Raw genomic sequence first — 22,794 nt, 5'->3', positions numbered from 1 at the left:
TTTCGTGATCCTTACCTTGCCGGGGTGAAGAGGCTTGCGTATCACAATGAAGCAATGACCGCTGGCTATATGAGTGTCTCGGGGGGGGGGGCACACCCAAGATAATAAGGTCGTTGCTTCATTGTGGACAGACCAAATTTCATCAGCTGGACAGTCGCTGTTCTGTCATTCAGCTACCTTAGCCCGGTGACCATATGGGCTTGAAAACCGCCATGGCCTGCACTCTGACCATGGTGTGCACCAGTCCAGCACGGCCGTAACTACACAAACAGCTGTTTGTGGTGTGTTACACACTGAGTTTGGTGTGTCAGTGTGAAGCAGTACTCTAATTACACTCCCTGATTGATGTATACACATTCAAGATGTTTTAAAGCACTTTAGGCCTGCAATTTAGCATTCAATGTGATTTTGGCACTTAAAACGCTGCTTTGCGTCAAATCCAGATTTTTCCCCGGGACTTTTGGCATTTATCCCACAGTACCATGCCCCCCTCCAGGTGTTAGACCCCTCAAACATCTTTTCCATCACTTTTGTGGCCAGCATACATTTTTCTAGTTTTCCAAGTTCACCTCCCCATTGAAGTCTATTGCGGTTCACGCGAACTTTCGCGGGAGGTTCACGAACCAAAAATCGGTGGTTCAGGCCATCTCTAGTCTTCTCCTGCTCCCTCAGGTAGCGGAGCACGTTGGCTGCCGTCAGACTGTTTTTCCCCAGGCTTCTCATCTCCAGCAGCGCTTCTCATCTTCACGCTGCTGTTGAGGCGGGGTCGCTTGGTGGTAGGAGCTGCTGCTTCTCCCCTGACCCCGTGTGGTGGCACCACATAGTGGACAACTGGTGCCGCTGATGCGCCCGAAGATGGACCTGCTGCTTCCTCGCTGGCACATTTCACCAGGCTGACCCAGTGGGCCGTGAAGGACAGGTAGCGGTCTGTCCCAAAATTGCGGCTCCATGAATCCATGGTGACGTGGATCCATTCACTCACAGCATGATCGAGCGAGCGGCCCATGGTCACCATAGCAAAGCGGTGCATTGCTGGGATCGCCGTGCGGGAGAAGTAGTGGCGGCTTGGGATTTGCCACTCCGGGATCCCGTACTGTAGGAGCGTTCTCATGTCACTCCCCTCCTGCACAAGGGGTATGGCAGGAGCCCACATGGCCCAGGCAAGAAACCCATCCAGCTTCCGGATGCGCCTGTTGGTGGGAGGCAGAACCTTGGTCACCCTGGGAAAGAACTCGCTGAGCAGGGTCTGGCGGTGTTTGCCTGCACGGGAGGATGAGGAGGTGACTGTGGAGGGAGCAGATGAGGCCACTGGGGACTGGCTGCCTGGAGGAGGGGGGGGGGGAAGCAGTGAGTTTCTGTGCTCCTGCTGCAGATGCTGGATGAGCAAGAGGGTGGGATGCTGCTGATGCTGATGCTGCTGTGTGTGCAGTGGCTGTCTGGCTCTGACCACTGCCTGTGCCACTGTCCTTCAGCTTCTGAAACTTACTGTAGTCCTGAAAATGTTTGGTCTCCAAGTGGGTCTGCAGGCATGAGTGGGTCTCAGGCTGGCACCGCAACTGTGGCAAATGGCACAGGTCTTGTTGTCAATGCACACAGTGAAGTACCACCAGACTGGGGATTTGAACTTGCCCTTCAAGCTTGAGGGCTGAGGAGCTTTTTTGCCTTTGGAGGGCTTTTTTGTTTTGGAGGAGCTTTGGTGCGGGTGGTGGTGTTAGCGGCTGAAGCAGCAGGCTGTGGCTCCTGCCTTCCACGCCCTGTGCTGGCCACCATGCTGCTGCCGCACCTCTGTGCCAGAGACGCCTCCTCATCCGATGACAAGCTGCCTTCAACCAACTGTGCTGGTGGTGGCACATAGGGACGGTCCCCCACCTCATCATCATCATCATCATCCCCAAACATCTCCTCTGAGCCCTCAACCAACTCTTCTGCCCCAACATCCCCTACATCAGGCCCCTCCTCCTCCTCATGAAATTTTGGTTGTTGTGCACCAACAACAAACTCCTCCTTCTCATACTCCTCCTCCTTGCATGCCCCCATCATCCCCTCCTCCCACAACATCCCTCAAAACACTTGTGGTCCCTGGGGTGAAGAGCGAGCTCAGTGAGGGCAGGCTGGTCGCTGGGGTCGATGTGACCTCAAGCGGTGGTGGAGGCCTGATGCGGACCAGAGTCCTGGTGGTGGTGCCACTGGTCTCCCTGGTGCTGGAGGTCTGGCTGGAAACGGTGGCTTGCTGCTACACCATCATTTCCACGACAGCCTGTGCCTGACATCTTCCGCAATGAGCTGGGACGACGACCCACGGCAAAGATAGGCGCAACATGCTGCTGCTGTGCCTCTACTCCCTCCTCCACAACTCTGTGGTCAGTGGCTGGCGGCGCACCAGTCACAAACCTGCTAGTGTTGCCAGTGGCTGCAGCAATGGTGCTGCCTCTCCTGGTGGTGCCTCGCCCTCTACTTCTGCCAGTCATTGTGCAATAATATACAAACGCAATAAGAAAATAAACAATATATATATATATATATATATAAGGCGGGAAAGGATGTAAACTTTAATGAAGAGTCTGGGTTGGTGGTGAGTGAAAAAAAAAAGAAAGGTTTTTTTTGTTTTTTTTAATAGTAGTAGTTCTAACAGTAGTGTAGTCTACAGTAGTCGATAACTAACTCGTGTGACAGACAATGACAAATAAAAGTCTGTCACACACGGACGCAATCAATAGGGTCAGGCAGATGACAGTCACAGATCACAACAGATGCTGGTCTGGCCTAGAGGCCACTGGCCTGTGAAGTAACTATTACACAGTAGTAGTGAAGCCTGCGGTACTAAATAAACTCACAGACTATAGCAGTACAAATTAAGTAAACTAGTACGTAGGTAACAACTAACTATAATCCCTAGTAGTAGTGTAGTAGACGATAACTAACTCGTGTGACAGTCAGACAGTGACAATAAAAGTCTGTCACACACGGGCGCAATCAATAGGGTCGGACAGATAACAGTCACAGATCACAACAGCTAGCCTGCGGCACTAAATGAACTCACAGACTATAGCAAATTAGCAATAGCAGTACAAATTAAGTAAACTAGTACGTAGGTAACAACTATAATCCCTAGTAGAAGTGTAGTAGTCGATAACTAATTTGTGTGACAGTCAGACAGTGAGTAGGGTCAGGCAGATGCCAGTCACAGATCACAACAGATGCTGGTCTGGCCTAGAGGCCACTGGCCTGTGAAGTAACTATTACACAGTAGTAGTGAAGCCTGCGGTACTAAATAAACTCACAGACTATAGCAGTACAAATTAAGTAAACTAGTACGTAGGTAACAACTAACTATAATCCCTAGTAGTAGTGTAGTAGACGATAACTAACTCGTGTGACAGTCAGACAGTGACAATAAAAGTCTGAAACACACGGACGTAATCAATAGGGTCGGGTAGATGACAGTCACAGATCACAACAGATGCTGGCCTGGCCTAGTGGCCACTGGCCTGTGAAGCAACTATTACACAGTAGTAGTGAAGCCTGCGGCACTAAATAAACTCACAGACTATAGCAGTACAAATTACGTAAACTAGTACGAAGCGAATATTTGTTTGCGAAGCCGTAGTTAGGCGTAGCGTAATTGCTAAAGTAAACTAGTACGTAGGTAACAACTATAATCCCTAGTAGAAGTGTAGTAGTCGATAACTAATTTGTGTGACAGTCAGACAGTGACAATAAAAGTCTGAAACACACGGACGTAATCAATAGGGTCGGGTAGATGACAGTCACAGATCACAACAGATGCTGGCCTGGCCTAGTGGCCACTGGCCTGTGAAGTAACTATTACACAGTAGTAGTAAATCCTGTGGCACTAAATAAACTCACAGACTATAGCAATAGCAGTACAAATTAAGTAAACTAGTATGTAGGTAACAACTAACTATAATCCCTAGTAGTAGTGTAGTAGACGATAACTAACTTGTGTGACAGTCAGACAGTGACATTAAAAGTCTGTGACACACGGACACAATCAATAGGGTCAGGCAGATGACAGTCACAGATCACAACAGATGCTAGTCTGGCCTAGTGGCCTGTGAAGTAACTATTACACAGTAGTAGAGAAGCCTGCGACACTAAATAAACTCACAGACTAGTAGTACGAATTAAGTAAACTAGTACGTAGGTAACAACTAACTATAATCCCTAGTAGTAGTGTAGTAGATGATAACTATCTCGTGTGACAGTCAGACAGTGACAATAAAAGTCTGTCACACACGGACATAATCAATAGGGTCGGGCAGATGACAGTCACAGATCACAACAGATGCTGGCCTGGCCTAGTGGCCTGTGAAGCAGGGATGAGCAGAAACTACGCCAGTGCGAATTTACGCATCGTAGTTCGCATCTACGCATCGTAGTTCATAGGGGAAGTTTCAAAACTACGCTTACGAATTTACGCGTAGCGAAGTACCGCTATGCGTAGTACCGCTATGCGTAGCTTACGCCCACTATGCGTAGTTAACATGTGTATTGCGTAGTGAACTACGAACGCGTTACTCACGTCTAATTTTCCGCATGCGATTGTATGCATACAAATTTACGCATTGGAAAGGGGAATGTACGCATAGAAGAGTTCCCAGTATATGCACTTATAAAGAAATTAATGCGTACAATTTTCTGCATACGGGCATAAGTATCCGCATACACTACGCTTCGCGTATTCTACGAAATGCATACGAAGCGAATATTTGTTTTCGAAGCCGTAGTTAGGCGAAGCGTAATTGCGTAAAACTACGCGTATTTCCAGCGTAGCGAAGTTGGCTGACTACGACCATCCCTGCTGTGAAGTAACTATTACACAGTAGTAGTGAAGCCTGTGGCACTAAATAAACTCACAGACTATAGCAATAGCAGTACAAATTAAGTAAACTAGTATGTAGGTAACAACCAACTATAATCCCTAGTAGTAGTGTTGTAGTCGATAACTAACACGTGTGACAGACAGTGACAATAAAAGTCTGTCACACACGCATGCAATCAATAGGGTCGGGCAGATGACTGTCACAGATCACAACAGATGCTGGTCTGGCCTAGTGGCCTGTGAAGTAACTATTACACAGTAGTAGTGAAGCCTGCGGCACTAAATAAACTCACAGACTATAGCAAATTAGCAATAGCAGTACAAATTAAGTAAACTAGTACGTAGGTAAGAACTAACTATAACCCCTAGTAGTAGTGTATTAGTTGATAACTAACTCATGTGACAGACAGTGAGTGACAATAAAAGTCTGTCACAGACGGACGCAATCAATAGGGTCAGGCAGATGACACGCAGCCAGTCACAGATGCTGGCCTGTACAGTAACTAACACAATACTGAAGCTAATAAACTAACAGACTAAAAGTACAAATTAAGTAAACGAGTACTAGTACACAACTGACTATAATCCCTAACCTACTTAAGCTAGTAGTAGGATAAGGCTACCTAGGCTAGCAGGCCTAGCCTGCACACAGACCTAACACTAGCCTAGCACAGTATACAGTATATACACTACACTAGCTGACTGAACTGTAACAATCAAATCACTAACTATCTATAAATGAGTACAATAAATGTGTTCAGAATGTGTTTAGGAGGTAAAACGCTGTGTTTACAAGGTGAAAAGCTAAGACATGCAGCAGCACTGGAGATGCTCTCAGTACCGCAGAGTCACAAGCAAGGACTCGCTCCCTAAGATGGCCGCCGCCTTATATAGAGGAGGGGAGGGCCAGGCTCCCCTCCTCTGATTGGTTGCTAGAGCCTCAACATGGTGGGAGAGCAGGAAGAAATCCACCCAGTCGCGGTTGGTACAGTAGGGACACCAAAAGCCAAATATAGTGTAGTATGTACTGGTAGTAGAAATAAAGTATGATAGAGTAATAAGCTACACTCACAAAGTATGGTTACCTCAAATGCAACCACTGTATAGGCAGGTGGGGAGATTAGACCTGACCCCACTCAGGATTAAGAAGTTGCTCTCCGTAGATGAGGAAAAAAGGGGGTAACACATTTCCACCAGGGGTGGACTTAAAGGAATACTGTAGGGGGGTCGGGGGAAAATGAGTTGAAGTTACCCAGGGCTTCTAATGGTCCTCCGCAGGCATCCTGTGCCCATGCAGCCACTCACTGATGCTCCGGCCCTGCCTCCGGTTCACTTCTGGAATTTCAGACTTTAAAGTCTGAAAACCACTGCGCCTGCGTTGCCGTGTCCTCGCTTCCCCTGATGTCACCAGAAGTGCAGGGTGCAGGCACAGACAATACTGGGCCTGCGCAGTACGCTCCTGGTGCCATCAGCGGGAGTGAGGACACGGCAATGCAGGCGCAGTGGTTTTCAGACTTTAAAGTCTGAAATTCCAGAAATGAACCAGAGGTGGCGTCGGAGCATTGGAGAGTGGGCACAGGATGCCTGCGGGGGACCATTAGAAGCCCCGGGTAACTTCAACTCATTTTCCCCTGACCCCCCCTACAGTGTCCCTTTAATATAGCGTACTATGGATAAAGGGGTTTCAAAAGGATAAAAGAATCTACAAAGTTTAAAACATGAGGAGGCAGTGGTGGACTTACCTCCTCCAAGCAGACACAAAAAGTGCCAATTTATTTGTCAAATACAACAAGTTAATTTACATGCTCCCGGGGACAATGCAGTCACAGTTGGTGAGCCACTCTGGGAGACACTTCTATGTTCATAGACCTGCTAGAGCTTAGAAGAGTTCTGTTAATGACAACAATGAGTGATGCCGAGGGGACAATAGTATGAGCCTTATGATCAGTCTGGCCTACCATGAACCACTGAACTCCATTTTTATAGTTTCACACAAAACACAGCATTTTTACTAAATACATTCAATGTAAAAATGTTTATGTTTTGAAAACTATTACAGAAATTAACCTGTCTAACTGTTGCACTTAATCAGATATTACAGAGCAGTTATTAGATTGTTTGTTTGAAAATGTCAAGTAAGTGGCAAAAAAGATACTGGTGAAGAATAGATTCTTTGCTTTAAAGATGTTACTGAAAGGAAGCAGCTAATCATATTTAAACAGCATTTCTGAGAGGTATTGAGCTGCGGAAATGTACTTCCTTATATATGTGTGTATATATGTTTATATACAATCCTGATCTTTTCCTAGAAACAAATGGAAAATTGCATTACAGTTAATGGAATAAAGATGATTTATCAGACATTGCATATGGAAAACGATGAGTTTAGAAGATGAAGAGGCAGAGCTCATTATATTGTAGCACTGTTAAAATGACAACCAAAAAGTCAAGAAGAAGAAAAATATCACCCTGCTTCATAACAAAATTATCTTTTGTATACAGTCATTAGCCATTTTCGCTATCCCATTTTCTCTTCCAGCAATATGTTGTGCTAAGGTCTAAATACAGCAACTCATTTTTATCATTTTAATAATTCAAAGCATTCTCCTTTTTTTCTTCTAAAGAAAGGAATTTGCCTGCCTAAGCATTATATAGATGGTAGGTTTGTACTCAATCATTTTATTTTAATTTGTTTGTGCTTAAGTTAAAAGTATAAAAACATGCTACCAGGATAATAAGACTTTGAGAGACGATAGAAATGCATTTTTTTAAGTGCCAGTGCACTTATATTTAAAGAGAACCAGAGACAAAGCACCCTCATGTATTTTATTACAATTATCAGTGGGAACATGACAGTAAACACCTACCCTGCTTTTAGTTTCATTCTTCTCTGCTTAATCTGTCTGTTATCAGCTGTGATAAGAATCCCTGACTGAGCATTCAGTCTAGGTTTAACCTGGAATCATTATAGCTGAGTCAGTCTTCTGTGGAGTCTTTTAAAGCCCAAGCCTGCCCCCTCCTGGCTCAGCTTTCCTGCTTTGCATACTCAGAGCTGATGACGTGGGAGGGGCTGCTCCTGCAGAATGAAGCTCTGAAACAGACAAGTGTGGCTGTGTGATCTGTGTGCACTGTGCAGCCAGTCATCATTATTATCTACTGTATGCAGTTTCATTTCTATGAGAGACACTTCCTGCAGGCAGCCACACAGAAGACCAGAATAATAAAGTTGAAAGCACACAGATGAAAGGCTGCAGCAGAAACCTTGCTTGTCTATAGTCTCATAGAGGCTAGACAACACATCCAGAATAGCTCATAACCTGGATGCAGAAGGGATATGAGCCGGCGGCCATATTGGATTTTTCCTGGAGCAATAATGGATAAAAAACACTCAAAAAGGCACACCGGAGTGGCAAAATTATCAGATGGAGCATGTATTCTTTACAAGCTAACGACTGATATGTTGATTTTGTGTGAATCGTTCATCTCTGGTTCCCTTTAAGTGTAAAACTTCACCTATTCACCCTCCCAGAGTTTTTGGGTGAATGGGGCTATGTCATTATGCAGACAGTTTACATATTTGATGCAACCATTTCAGATAATTTTCCTTCAAAAAAGCTAGACATGTGGCCTAATATTCCTTTGAACTAGCAGGGAGTTGGCAGTAGAGCAGGTGTTGTCAACCAGAAAGCATCTTTCACTTTCATGCTCTTCCTTGTGTTACTGAAAGACTAACTCTTTGTGGCCAGCACTGCAACTCAGCAGTCTAGTAAAACTGGAATATCACCACCCCAGGACCCAAATATAGTGTAGTATATACAATAAACTACAAACAGTCCTCTACCTGCAAACATTTTGAGTTACATTTCATACAGACAAACAAAGTTGTGTTCATTCATGTACAAAATGTACTGTTAAAGTGGTCTAACACCTAGCATTTTAACTTTGCTTTAAAAGATTGCTTACAGCTTATAAACTATTATGCCAGATTTTTTTTTGCAGAAATTCACTGAATGGATTAAACATGACATTTTAGTGTTGCATTTAGCTAGAAATCCTCCTCCGTGCTGAGGTTTAGATACAAATGTACAGTATCTATTTACAATGTAAATAAATAAACACCTCTCTGAGAGAGCTTCCCAGACAGGCTTTTCAGAGGTCTATTTGCATTCCAAACAAAGATACATTTGTAACTAAACCTCAGCACGGATGCGGATTTCTAGCTAAATGCAAAACTAAAATGTCATGTTTAACCCATTCAGTGAATTTCTGCTTTAAAAAAATCTGGCATAATAGTTTCTAAGCTGTAAGCAATCTTTTAAAGCAAAGTTGTAATGCTGGGTGTTAGACCGCTTTAAGTTACATGTTACAGTACTGTATACGTTATTGTACAAGGAGAGCATGGCAATTTTACTGATACTTTCGCTGGCAAGGTAGAATGCATTACGCAATTAGAAATCCTCCTCCCTGCTGAGGTTTAGATACAAATTATTTGTTCCAATGCAGCTAAAATCTACACACAAGGAATAACAGCTTTTGCCTTTGTTATTTAACACTAGCTGGACGCCCGGCATTGCCCGGGTATGTATTTGGCTAGTGTTGGCTCTGCCCACTTTTCCTAACCCTAACACACAATTACTTAATGACCAAGTATGTGAGTTTTTTGGTCTTTGGCATCAATAATTTGCAATGAAATAAAATTAATCTGATTGGATGTGGCTCCACCCCTTTTCTGAATTTAAACCCCAATCACCCAATGGCCAACCGTACCAAGTACAGGTGATTAACAGTGCAAGAATGGCAGCAATTCAATATTCCCCTTAAAAATCAATAGGTGGATTTTGATTGGCTTTTATAGGCTCCACCCACTTTTCTGAATATTAATCCCAGTCACCCAGTGACCTACTGTGCAAAGTTCGAGAACCCTGCCAATAACAGTGTAAGAATGGCTGCAGTTTACATTTGCGCAATGAAATTTGTATTTTTCTCCACCCACTTATTTCCTAACATTGTTCAGGTATGTATTTGGCTGGTGTTGGCTCCGCCTACTATTTCTAACACTAATACACAATTACTCAATAACCAAGTTTGTGAGCTTTGCGGTCTTTGGCATCAATAATTTGCATTAAGATTAAACAAATCTGATTGGCTGTTTGTGGCTCCACCCCTTTGTCTGAATTTGTGTAACATCAAAAACATCCCCTGGGGGGTACTCACCTCGGGTGGGGGAAGCCTCGTGATCCTAATGAGGCTTCCCACGCTGTCCTCTGTCCCATGGGGGTCTCGCTACAGCCCTCCGAACAGCCGGCGACAGACTCGACTGTCAATTCAATATTTACCTTTGCTGGCTCCAGCAGGGGCGCTGTGGCTGCTTTTAGCTCCAAAGTAGATGGAAATACCCGATCTCAGTTGGGTCCGCTCTACTACGCAGGCGCTGGAAACTTGCGCCTGCGCAGTAGAGCAGACCCGACGGCGATCGGGTATGTCCGCCTACTTCAGAGCCGACAGCCGTCAGAGCGCCTGCGCAGGAGCCGGGAAGGTAAATTTTGACACAGCTGTATGGAGGGCTGCAGCGAGACTCCTGAGGGACGGAAGACGCGTGAGAAGCCTCATTAGGATCCTGAGGCTTCCCCCACCCAAGGTGAGTACCCCCAGGAGACGTTTTGACGTTACAGATTCTCTTTAAGGCTTGTGCCATTAACAGTGCAAGAATGGTAGCAATTACATATTCCCCTTGAAAATCAATACGTGAATTTTGATTGGCTTTTGTAGGCTCTACCCACTTCTCTGAATATTAACCCAGTGACCAATTGTGCAAAGTTTGAGAACCCTACCATTAAAAGTGTAAGAATTGCTGCAGTTTACATTTTCTTAGTGAAATTTGCATTTGTCTCCGCCTACTGATGACCCGGCATTGCCCGATTATGTATTTTGCAGGTGCTGGCTGCGCCCACTTTTCCTAACCCTAACACACAATTAATCAATTACTAAATGACCAAGTTTGTGAGCTTTGCGGTCTTTGGCATCAATAACCTGCATTAAAATGAAACAAATCATATTGGCTGTTTGTGGCTCCACCCCCTTTTATAAATTTAAACCCCAGTCACCCAATGATCAACTGTACCAGGTTTGAGGCTTGTGCCATTAACAGTGCAAGAATGGCAGCAATGTAAATATTCCCCTTGAAAATCAATAGGTTAATTTTGATTGGCTTTTATAGACTCCACCCACCTTTCTGAATATTAATCCCAGTCACCCAGCGACCAACTGTGCAAAGTTTGAGAACCCTACCATTAACAGCGTAAGAATGGCTGCAGTTTACATTTTCCAGTGAAATTTGCATTTGTCTCCACTCCCTTTTTGGTTATGGAAATAAAAAGTATCCTATACTTTATTCCAGGTAGTGTACTATGTGTGTGCGAAATTTCATTTAAATCCGTTCAGCCATTTTTGCGTGATCGAGTAACAAACATCCAAACATCCAAACATCTAAACATCCAAACATCCAAACATCCGAACTTTCCCTTTTATTATATTAGAAGGCTAAATAGTAGGAAAATGCTTACACAGGTTGGTTATTGATAGTTCTCTTTTAAATAAGATAGAATCTCACCCATAGTTAACACTAGCTGGACGCCCGGCGTTGCCCGGGTATGTATTGGGCTAGTGTTGGCTCTGCCCACTTTTCCTAACCCTAACACACAATTACTTAATGACCAAGTATGTGAGTTTTTTGGTCTTTGGCATCAATAATTTGCAATGAAATAAAATTAATCTGATTGGATGTGGCTCCACCCCTTTTCTGAATTTAAACCCCAATCACCCAATGGCCAACCGTACCAAGTACAGGTGATTAACAGTGCAAGAATGGCAGCAATTCAATATTCCCCTTAAAAATCAATAGGTGGATTTTGATTGGCTTTTATAGGCTCCACCCACTTTTCTGAATATTAATCCCAGTCACCCAGTGACCAACTGTGCAAAGTTTGAGAACCCTGCCAATAACAGTGTAAGAATGGCTGCAGTTTACATTTGCGCAATGCAATTTGTATTTTTCTCCACCCACTTATTTCCTAACATTGTTCAGGTATGTATTTGGCTGGTGTTGGCTCCGCCTACTATTTCTAACACTAATACACAATTACTCAATAACCAAGTTTGTGAGCTTTGCGGTCTTTGGCATCAATAATTTGCATTGAGATTAAACAAATCTAATTGGCTGTTTGTGGCTCCACCCCTTTGTCTGAATTTGAACCCCAGTCACCCAATAACCAACTGTACCAGGTTTAAAGAGACACTGTAACATCAAAAACATCCCCTGGTGGGTACTCACCTCGGGTGAGGGAAGTCTCGGGATCCTAATGAGGCTTCCCACGCCGTCCTCTGTCCCATGGGGGTCTCGCTGCGGCCTGTCGAACAGCCGGCGACAGACCCGACTGTCAATTCAATATTTACCTTTGCTGGCTCCAGCAGGGGCGCTGTGGCTGCTTTCGGCTCCGAAGTAGACAGAAATACCCGATCTCAATCGGGTCCGCTCTACTGCGCAGGTGCCGGAGACCTGCGCCTGCGCAGTAGAGCAGACCCGACGGCGATCGGGTATTTCCGCCTACTTCAGAGCTGACAGCCGTCAGAGCGCCTGCGCAGGAGCCGAGAAGGTAAATATTGGCGTCACCGCTGTACGGAGGGCTGCAGCGAGACCCCTGAGGGACGGAGGACGGCGTGGGAAGCCTTATTAGGATCCTGAGGCTTCCCCCACCCGAGGTGAGTACCCCCCAGGGGACGTTTTGAAGTTACAGATTCTCTTTAAGGCTTGTGCCATTAACAGTGCAAGAATGGCAATTACATATTCCCCTTGAAAATCAATACGTGAATTTTGATTGGCTTTTGTAGGCTCCACCCACTTCTCTGAATATTAACCCCAGTCACCCAGTGATCAATTGTGCAAAGTTTGAGAACCCTACCATTAAAAGTGTAAGAATTGCTGCAGTTTACATTTTCTTAGTGAAATTTGCATTTGTCTCCGCCTACTGATGACCCAGCATTGCCCGATTATGTATTTTGCAGGTGCTGGCTGCGCCCACTTTTCCTAACCCTAACACACAATTAATCAATTACTAAATGACCAAGTTTGTGAGCTTTGCGGTCTTTGGCATCAATAACCTGCATTAAAATGAAACAAATCATATTGGCTGTTTGTGGCTCCACCCCCTTTTATAAATTTAAACCCCAGTCACCCAATGATCAACTGTACCAGGTTTGAGGCTTGTGTCATTAACAGTGCAAGAATGGCAGCAATGAAATATTCCCCTGAAAAATCAATAGGTAATTTTTTATTGCCTTTTGTAGGCACCACCCACTTTTCAGAATATTAACCCCAGTCACCCAGTAACCAACTGTGCAAAGTTTGAGAACCCTACCATTAACAGTGTAAGAATGGCTGCTGTTTACATTTTCCCAGTAAAATTTGTATTTGTCTCCGCCCACTTATGACCCGGCGTTGCCCGCTTATGTATTTGGCTGGTGTTGGCTGTGCCCACTTTTCTAACCCTAATACAAGTTTGTGATCTTTGCGGTGTTTGGCATCAATAATGTGCATCGAAATGAAACAAATTTAATTGGCTGTTTGTGGCTCCACCCCCTTTCTGAAATTGAACCCTAGTCACCCAATGATCAACTGTACCAGGTTTGAGGCTTGTGCCATTAACAGTGCAAGAATGGCAGCAATATAAATATTCCCCTTGAAAATCAATAGGTTAATTTTGATTGGCTTTTATAGAGTCCACCCACCTTTCTGAATATTAATCCCAGTCACCCAGCGACCAACTGTGCAAAGTTTGAGAACCCTACCATTAACAGTGTAAGAATGGTTGCAGTTTACATTTTCCAGTGAAATTTGTATTTGTCTCCGCCCCCTTTTTGGTTATGGAAATAAAAAGTATCCTATACTTTATTCCAGGTAGTGTACTATGTGTGTGCCAAATTTCATTCAAATCCGTTCAGCCATTTTTGCGTGATCGAGTAACAAACATCCAAACATCCAAACATCTAAACATCCAAACATTCAAACATCCGAACTTTCCCATTTATTATATTAGTAGGATCACTGGGATATAGTTTTATCTTTTACTATTCATTTTTATCCTCATGTCGCAGTGTCATATATTCCTTCAAGGAAAAACAATGAAAACAATTTTTGAAATTTAAAAACAAAATTTGAAAACAATTATGTTGGGAAAAAAAACACCAAAAATACAACTTACGATTGCTAAACAAGTGTTACTTTGGTAAAAAAAATAAAAATATTAATAATAATTATTATTATTATACTACTATATAGTTAAGAAATTGGCATTCACTTTGTTCTTTGCAGGCACACTACTGTGCATTCCTGATACGCTCTTTGTTGGCTTGTTAGGAGTTTTGTTTGCAAATTTTCGCCAATGCTATTTTTGTTTTTGAGAATTTTTGCGTAAATACGCTTACATTTTCGTATTTTTGCTTTCAAGATTTTCATGTAAATTCACTAAAATTTTTGCATTTTCGCCTAACGGCTGCCAACATTAATGGTTAATAGCAAAGCACTCTTAACAGCTAGAATCATCAAATTTGCAGGGTATGTTAAGGTGAACAGTGGATATAGGAGGAAATTTTTTTTTTTTTACTTATGAAAGGAAAAAAGTGTACATTTAAATGTGGTAAATTACAGATTATGTATCAACATACCGGTAGTGTAAATTTACATATATCAAAAGAAAGAGCAATTAATTTCATGATGAGGTTTCCAGCGAGTCCATATTAGTGATGTCGCGAACTTGAAATTTTTGGTTCACGAACGCAAATTTGCCACAAATGTTTGAGAACCATGCGAACTGCTATAGATTTTAATGGGCAAGCTAATTCTAAAACCTGGAGGGACTTTTTCTGGCCACAAAAGTGATGGAAAAGTTGTTTAAAGGGGCCTAACACCTGCATCATTGCATGCCGGAGGGGGATCCATGACAAAAGACCAACGAAAAATTACATAGTTGACCCAAAGTCGTGTTTTAATCTCTAAAGCGCAGAAATCACATTACATTCCTACATTTGTGGAATAAAGTGCTTTAAAATGCCCAGCATTGCCAGGGATCTTTATACAGCCATATTGTGGCTGTATAGCGATCCCTGGCCAAAGCTTCCAATTCCATGGAGTTTCCAGGGGGTCAATAAGCAGTTATCACTAAAGCTCTTTGCGGTTGGTTGCGATGGGGAAAATGTGGCTTTTCGTCTGTCAATGTGAACTGGGCCTAACCCTTGCACGAGCTGATTGAGGTATACACACGCTGGACATTTTAAAGCACTTTATTCCACAAATTTAGGAATGCAATGTGATTTCTGCCTATTAGAGATTAAAACTTTTGCCATGGAGCCTCCAGGTGTTAGGCCCCTTGAAATAACTTTTCCATCACTTTTGTGGCCAGAAACAGTTCCTCCAGGTTTTAAAATTAGATAAGTATATGTATAAAGCCCCATCTACACGATACAATACTTTGTGCGATTTGATTATGATTCTATTTACGATCCGATTAAATCCAACATGTCCGATCGTGTTTTGCAATGGCAAATCGAATTGACTCCTGATTGGACATGTCGGATTTAATCTGATCGTAAATAGAATCGTAATCGAATTGCACAAAGAATTGTATCGTGTAGATGGGTCTTTAGATCTTAGATCACTGTGTAAACTCTTCAATTGGAGGGGGATTCAATTACCTTCTGGTCAGTGTTCTTATCTTATCTGAAATGTGAAGTTTCTGTTATTTGCATTTTGAGGAAAGCTTGTTACTGTAGCTAATAAAAAAAACCAACAAACAAATAAACAAACAAAACGGACTTCCCCCAATCCTGTTTGGCACAGTTCAGCAAAGGCACACAGGCAAGGTAAAAAATAAATAAATACATAATGGGATATATAGGGATCTATTTTTTTTTTAAATGGGGTTTGTATTTATATTTTGAGCACTAACTATTTTTAGGCATTTTTTTTTTTATTTAGTTTTATTCATAACAATCCACTTTCAATGGGATATATCTATGCAGAACTACCCATCAGCTAACAGATCAGCAGCTACTTCATCATTATTTTTATAAAATCATTTCGCTCCTTTAACATCAAGTGATTTATAAAGGGGATTTCTGATTTTAAAGGGAGGCAATGACTGTTGATTATCTATTATAGTTAGACTAAAGTTTTGACCACCAACTTCATTCCATTGAATAGGGTAACTGATCAACAGCTGTGATCATTACCTCACAGCCAAAGCAGCTGATAATTGCAGCTCTCCTGAAATAGTTGCACTTTTATGCTGAAAAGCTTTGGCAGCTATCTTTTTTTTTTTTTTTTAAGAAAGATGTGCAGCCAGTAATATGATTGATTTAAAGTAGGGATGGGACAAATCCACAATTTCCTTGAATCTGAATCCAAATCTTAATCCGAAAAGGTTCTCGAATATCTCAAACCTTTCAAATCCCGAATCTCACGAATCTTGTACAAAAGAATTGTGTGATATATGGAAGAAACATAGTAATCCAAACTGAGCAAAGTAATTTTACTCTCAAAATTGAAGAATAAATAACACTTACTTCTTTAACAAAGTATTCCTTTAACATAAACCGTAACACAGAAAGAAAGTAAAACCTTAAAAGGACAACTTATTAATTTGGACTGGCCACAAAAGTAAATGCAGATTGGTCTTGGAGATTTCAGATTTATCATGTTTAGGGAATCCAAATTAATGTAAATCTTACTGCTTGGCAGTGGACAATTATAGAAGAAGTGATAAGAATCCTTGATGTCTTTGATAAAGCTACATTGGTGGCCAGTTCAAATTCAAATAAAATGAGAGGGATATGGAGGCTGCCATATTTACTTAAACAATTACATAGTTACATAGTTATTTGGGTTGAAAAAAGAGATACATCCATCAAGTTCAACCAGAGAACAAATTACAACACCAGCCTGCTCCCTGACATATCCCTGTTGATCCAGAGGAAGGCGAAAAAATCTTACAAGGCTTGGTCCAATTAGCACCAAAAGGGAAAAAATTCCTTCCCGACTCCAGATGGCAATCAGATAAAATCTCTGGATCAACATCACTGAACATTACCTAGTAATTGTAGCCATGGATGTCTTTCAACACAAGGAAAGCATCTAAGCCCCCTTTAAAAGCAGGTATAGAGTTTGCCATAACTACTTCCTGTGGCAATGCATTCCACATCTTAATCACTCTTACTGTAAAGAACCCTTTCCTAAATAAATGGCTAAAATGTTTTTCCTCCATGCGCAGATCATGTCCTCTAGTCCTTTGAGAAGGCCTAGGGACAAAAAGCTCAACCGCCAAGCTATTATATTGCCCTCTGATGTATTTATACATGTTAATTAGATCCCCTCTAAGGCGTCTTTTGTCTAGACTAAATAAACCCAGTTTATCTAACCTTTCTTGGTAAGTGAGACCTTCCATCCCACGTATCAATTTTGTTGTTCGTCTGCTCTAAAACTGCAATATCTTTCCTGTAATGTGGTGCCTAGAACTGAATTCCATATTCCAGATGTGGCCGTACTAGAGAGTTAAACAAGGGCAATATTATGCTAGCATCTCGAGTTTTTATTTCCCTTTTAATGCATCCCAAAATTGTATTAGCTTTAGATGCAGCGGCTTGGCATTGAGTACGATTATTTAACTTGTTGTTGATGAGTACACCTAAGTCCTTCTCCAAGTTTGATGTCCCCAACTGTATCCTATTTATTTTGTATGGTGCTAGACCATTGGTACGACCAAAATGCATGACTTTACATTTTTTCAACATTGAATTTCATTTGTCATTTATGTGTCCAAATAGCCATCCTATCCAGATCCTGTCACTATCATCCTGAGAGTTGATGATTCTGCACAATTTTGTATCATCTGCAAAAATAGCAACATCGCTTTCTACTGCATCTACTAGGTCATTCATAAATAAATTGAAGAGCACTGGACCCAGTACAGACCCCTGTGGGACCCCACTGCTAACAGTCACTCATTTTGAGTATAAACCATTGACTACAACTCTTTGTTTTCTGTCCAGTAGCCAGTTCCCTATCCATGCACACAGACTCTTCCCCAGTCCTTGCATCCTCAACTTCTGCACCAGACTTTTGTGGGGAACAGTGTTGAAGGTCTTTGCAAAGTCCAAGTATATCACATCTACAGCATTTCCAATATCTACATTAGTGTTCACTACCTCATAAAAGCTGAGCATGTTAGTCAAACAGGACCTGTCTTTAGTAAACCCATGCTGATGCTGCGAAATAAGATTATTTTCTACTACTACTACTACTTAGTAATCCCTCAAATAGTTTGCATACAACTGATGTTAAGCTTACAGGTTTATAATTTCATGGAGCTGATTTTTTGCCCTTCTTAAATAATGGGAAAACGTGGGCAGTATGTCAATCCACTGGGACTCTGCCAGTTGAAAGAGAGTCACAAAAGATAAGATAAAGGGGTTTATCTATAACTGAACTTAATTCCCTAGGACCCAAGTATGCACGCCATCCGGGCCAGGTGCCTTGCCTGTTTTTAATTTATTAAGTCTTGCTTTCACTTCTTCCTGCGTTAAAGAGACACTGAAGCAAATTAATCTTGCCCTTTTTAGCTTATAATTCGCTTCAGTGCTCTCAGCATATGTAAACCTCCGCATCCCACCACTAAACAAGGGCTGCAGAGCCCCCAAATCCCCAGGGGGCAATCTGGCCGGCATTTCCGCAAAGAGGCAGAGTTTCAGCTTCAGCTCTGCCCCTCCTGATGTCAATCGCGGCGCATCGCCGCCTCTCCCCACCCCTCTCACTTTTCCTTCACAGAGAGGGGCAGGGAGAGGCGGAGATCTGCGCGGCGATTGATGTCAGGAGAGGCAGAGCTACAGCAGAGAGCTCTGCCTCTCAGCGCAGCAAAATCCACAACCAAGTTGGTCGTGGATGTTTGCACAGGAATTTGGGGGCTCTGCAGCCCTCGTTTAGCGGTGGGGATACGGCGGTTTACTTGTGCTGAGAGCACTGAAGCGAATTATAAGGTAAAGAGGGCAAAATTAATTTGCTTCAGTGTCTCTTTAAGTGTTTAATATTTCATATGGAAGATTGAGACTTTTCTGCATCTGCAATTTGCAACAGTGATGTTTCCCTTGTGAAGACAAAAGCAAAGAAAGCATTTAATAACTCTGCCTTACCTTGGTCATCCACCATTGAGTTCCCACCCTCATCCAATATACCAGTAGCCTGGTTGTCAAGTGGATCCTCTGCCTTCAGGGCATGAGACAAACTTGTGCGGATGTGCCCCCCCCCCCATGATTTGGATTGTGGCCCCAAGTATAGGTAGCCTGGAATAGATGCCCCCAGTATAGGTAGTATGGAATAGTTGCCCCTTGTATAGGTAGCCTGGAATGGTTTCTCCCAGTATAGGTAGTCTGGAATAGTTGCCTCTAATATAGGTAGTCTATAATAGTTATCCCAAACTAGGTAACCTGGAGTAGTTGCCCCCAGCATTGGTAGCCTGGAATAGGTGCCCCTCAAATAGGTAGTGTGGCATAGTTTCCCCCCCCCAGTATAGGTAGTATGGAGTAGTTGCCCCTAGTATATGTAGCCTGGAATGGTCTCTCCCAGTATAGCTTAAACAATACCAGTAGCCTGGTTGTCAAGTGGATCCTCTGCCTCCAGGGCATGAGGCAAACTTGTGTGGATGCCTCCCCCCCCCCACCTGATTTGGATTTGTGCCCTAAGTATAGGTAGCATGGAATAGATGCCCCCAGTATAGGTAGCCTGAAATGCTTTCTCCCAGTTTAGGTAGTCTGGAATAGTTTTCCCCAGTATAGGTAGTATGGAATAGTTGCCCCTAGTATAGGTAGTCTGTAATAGTTAGCCCAGCTAGTTGATTTGTCTTGTATCAGACGACGAGATTTCAGATTTAACTTGGCTTGAGCAGATCGTAAGGTTTTCATGGATTTAGAAGAGTGTTTGTAATGTCCTACAATACTCCGGCAGGATGACATATTGTCTTTAATTTCAGTCTTCTTTAGCAAACCATCTTTTAGAACTAATTGAAAGGTATGAGCCAGGCAAGGCAAATGGTGAAACGGACTGCGCTGTAAAGCTGCTACCACATTAGGACCAGCCTCGGACTGACCCACCGAAGTACCGAGGTTTTGCTCAGTGGGCCCCGCCTCCACATCTCCGGTGGGCCCCGCCTCCACTCCTGGGGTGAACAAATCCCAGCCTGCAGCACAAAGTTTCTCCTCTCAGCGTATGAATCATTCACGCTGAGAGGCTGCTGCAGGCTCAGGCTGGGCTGTGTGTGTCATGTAGCTCCGCCCCCCCCCTGTGATGCTTGGCTGGGGCAAGGTTCAAAGGCTCCAGCCCAGCGTGAAGAAGCAATACATATCAGCCAGTAAAAGAAGTCAAGTGCGGGACTCAGGAAGAGGTAGGGGCCGGCCAGTGCCTCTGAAAACAGGGGTGGGAGAATGATGAGCTGCAGCAGCTTCTTCCCCAGACCATAAGAACTACCATCGCTACTGAAGCCATTTAAACAGGGGCTGAGATCCTGCCTTCCACCCTGACTGTCTCTTTCCCTGTTATAAGTTATTGAGGTTTCTAGTTTCCCCCTGCAGTAATGAACTTGGCTGTAGCTGCTCTAACTCCGCCCCCTGCTCTGTCCTGTGCTACGTGAGCCTTGTGGAGCTGCTGGGGCGGATGGTCAGAAGGCCTCAGCAAACACATACACCATGCAGTGTTCCCTGAGTGTGGCTGCAGCATGGAGAAGAGAGGCAGGTGAGAGACTGGGCTGTTGTGAATTGCCTGGCTGCTATATCCCCGATTTCCCTCCCCACAAGATGCTCAGCAGGCTGTATGTGTTCTGTACTGTCTTCAGTCACCTCGGCTCTGGCAGCTGCACGTTTATCTACTCTGTGACCTTTGCTAACATATCACCCTGATTTGCATCCACACAGGCAGCCCATCCAGCACCCAGCAGCAGGATATCTGCCTCTGCTTAGCCACATGTAGCTCTTCATATATCTGCATTCCTAAACGCTGCAGAACTAACTGGAAGATGCTGCAGAACCGACTTCTGCCTCCTCTGTAACCCAGGCAAGGCTCATACTGTAGCTTGCCACAAGGTAGTTTGAGCACTGAGGGGTTGGGAAGATTAGAGAGTACAGCTGATATAGGGAAAGTGGGCTTCAGATGGTTAATTTTGCACACTCTAAAGCCTCATCTACACGCGTAGATGAGGCTGCGATCCGGCAGCCCGATTAGCCGCCGGATCGCCTCTTCCGCGTCCCCGCACGTGCCTGCGGCATCCCCACTTGCAGCGCATTCGCCGCATTCGATTCCCTGCTCGTCCCCGTCGGCACCGCTTATCTTCCGCTCGATTCCCTGCCATTGTCCCCTCGTGGGGAGCGAGCAGGGAATCAGTGGAAGCAAGATCCGTCCTGTCGGATCTTATCAATCGAGCCGCATCAGCGGCTCGATTGATAAGGAGGATCGGAGCCGCATCTACGCGTGTAGATGCGGCTTTAAGCCCCATCTACACGATACGATTCTTTCTCTGATTCGATTACGATTCTATTCACGATCCGATTTAAATCCAACATGTCCGATCGGGATTCGATTCAATTCGATTTGCCATTGTTTTGCAATGGCAAAACAAATTGAATCAAATCGAATCCTGATCAGACATGTCAGATTTAATTGGAACATAAATAGAATCGTAATCGAATCGCACAAATAATCATATCGTGTAGATGGTGCTTTAAGGGAACAACAAGCCAGATAATGGGGTCAGGTAGGGCTGGGAACTGTGGGAGTCCTGTCAGTTGGTCCAAGGTTTTGTGACCAGGATTCCTGCAGACAATGAATAAAGTATTGTGAGTGTCACTGATCTGCACCGTATCAGGGCATGATACAGCAACAGCTTCGTTCCCTCCTTGCTGATGCCAGGTAGCCATTGCCCTGTCAAATTGTTGTGGAACAGGATGGGAATTAGGGGCTCTGTCTGTGGAGGTGGCCAGGGGGACCGGATAAGAGATGCAAACTTCTGCATCGTTATAGTGCAGGCTACAAACACCAATGCCGTCCAGTTCCAAAATGCTTTACATTACACCTCCATCAGGGCCATGTGAGTCAGGATATGGACTTCAGTATCCCCATCTACTCCATTATGTTCAGGTTTCACAGCTCAAGCATTAACTGAGAGACTCACAAATATTACGTACGAGGAGTCTATGTCATGTCGTATTGATTTCATTTTACAAAAATGAGAACTAATTTAAGCCAATTAACTTATCTGTATGTTTTTGGGATGTGGGAGGAAACCATAATGGTCGGATGAAACCCACGTAGACACGAGAACATACAAGCTCCATGCAGGTAGTGTCCTGGCGGGGATTCAAACTGGGGACGCAGTGCTGCAAGGCGAGAGTACTAACCACTACGCCACCGTGCTGCTGAAATGCCAGATCCATGGGATGAGAAGGGAGGGGGGGAAGAGGTTGTAACAGGATTTATACTTCTTAAGCCTCCTTTAGTCTGTCAGCTCCCTCAGTGTTTTTACTTTACCCTCCATTCTGCCATTATCAGCCCAGTAGTAGTGGACTACTGCGCACGCACAGCACTGGCCACACGTCTCCTCAATCGTGCTTCATTGCCAGGAACGTTCTGTGTCTGTGCAGTTAAAGCAGAACTGAAAAAAAAAAGTTTGACTTGTCTGGTGCTTCTGCAATGCCCTTGTAGACTTCTTGTCCGATGCCGGTCCTCCTTGATCCTCCTTTCTCCCGCCCCAAGCTACTTTCAGCTCGGTCGACTTGACAACTGCTCCAGCACGCCCCGGGCCACACGTATCTTTCTCTGCAATAGCGCAGGACATTTTTGCAGGCAGGAAAGAAACGGGTGG

Source organism: Hyperolius riggenbachi, chromosome 2 (genome assembly GCF_040937935.1).
Source record: "Hyperolius riggenbachi isolate aHypRig1 chromosome 2, aHypRig1.pri, whole genome shotgun sequence".
Taxonomy (NCBI): domain Eukaryota; kingdom Metazoa; phylum Chordata; class Amphibia; order Anura; family Hyperoliidae; genus Hyperolius; species Hyperolius riggenbachi.
The sequence above is the reverse complement of the archived record's forward strand: the minus strand, read 5'-3'. Positions refer to the sequence as shown.